The 1,326-nt window shown below is 64.3% G+C and overlaps 1 protein-coding gene across 1 annotated transcript in view; it reads left to right on the plus strand.

Annotated features, from left to right (window-relative positions):
• IP6K3 (inositol hexakisphosphate kinase 3) overlaps nt 1–1,326 on the plus strand; it is a 32,665-nt gene continuing 31,339 nt past the window's right edge. Inside the window, exon 1 of the mRNA XM_006769167.1 lies at nt 1–69. The gene's annotated coding sequence lies outside the window, so the exon portion shown is untranslated. The remainder of the gene's footprint in view (nt 70–1,326) is intronic.

A 1,326-nucleotide genomic window follows, 5' to 3' on the forward strand; every position in this document is an offset into this window, starting at 1 on the left:
AAGGCCTGTGCCCGCCGCCCTCAGCAGGCGCTGGACCCTCCCTCCACGCTCTCTGGGCAGGAGGCCCTGGTGAGTGCGGCCCTGGGGGAGGCATGGGCATGGCTTGCTGCCCCTGATGGTGCCAGCGGTCTGAGGGGTAGGCCTCGCCTCCATCCAGGGCTGATTAAGGATCTGCCCCGTGGAGGGGCAGTGTGTCTGTGTGTCTGTCTGTGTAGGTGTGGGGGCAAGTTCCAGCAGTTTGGCAACATAGAAATTCTGTCATTTGCTTTTCTCCCACCTTGGTCCCCTCCCCTAGACTAATTCCAACCTCTGCTTCCTGCGGCCCCTGCAGGAAGGCAGGATGTGGGGGTGCTGGGCTGAGTTGGGGTGCTGGGCTGAGGGGGGCATGCTGGGCTGGGGGGTGGGGTGCTGGCTGAGCGGGGGCGACAGAGGAAGCTGTAGGGGCAGGGGCAGAGGTTGGAGCCAATGACTCACACTCCACACTGGGTTTAACCCTTAGCAGAGGCAGCTGTCCCAGGAAAAGTGGGCACCGTCCCCTGGGCTCAGGAATGTCCTGTCCCAGCATGTCCTGTCCCGGCAGCCTCACCCTTCCACTGGGTGGGACCAGGGCTGGGATGACATCAGCTCCGTGGCCTGGGGACTGAGCGGCGCCCCATGAAGCGGGGGCAGGTCGGCCATGGCCACCCCTCCGGGCAGTGGCAGAGTCTTTGGGGCCCATCTGCGTGGGCTCGTCTGGGCTCCCAGGGAAGCTGGCCTGACCTGAGTGTCCTTGGTCCTCAGGATCTGGGGCCCTGGAAACACCCAGGCCAGGCCCCTTCCCCAGGGACCGGACCCCAGGGGCCAGGGGCCAGTGTCTCCAGCGTTTAGAGCCCCGGTTTATTGTGAACTGTTTTACTGAGAGAAACTTTAAGCCTTTGGGGGGCCTATAATGAGCGCTTGCACATCCCACACCTGGAGTTAACGCGTAGTGTGAGTTTTGCCGTATTTGCTTCACCAGCCAAGCTCAGGCTCAGGCTGAGTGTGTGAAACAGTTTATAGATGTCCCGGCGCCCCACCCAGTAGGTCATTCCGCCACAGGTAGCAACCCCCCCCCCCCCTTCTGCTCTGGAGCCGCCTGCAGGGCCTTTGGCCCCTGGGCCCTCCGGGTGCCTCCTCGGGCGGCAGGCCGGGCCCTCCCAGCAGCAGCTTCCCCTGCTCTCTCCAGCTCCGAGCAGGGCCGGAGAATAACTCCTCCCCAGGCAGAAGCCCGCGTGCCTCTTGTTGACCAGCAGCACAGGGACCACAGGGACAGCAGTGGCACAGGGCTCCCCAGGGCAGCGGCTGGAG

The sequence above is a fragment of the Myotis davidii genome, unplaced genomic scaffold, assembly GCF_000327345.1.
Source record: "Myotis davidii unplaced genomic scaffold, ASM32734v1 scaffold4, whole genome shotgun sequence".
NCBI classification, from domain to species: domain Eukaryota; kingdom Metazoa; phylum Chordata; class Mammalia; order Chiroptera; family Vespertilionidae; genus Myotis; species Myotis davidii.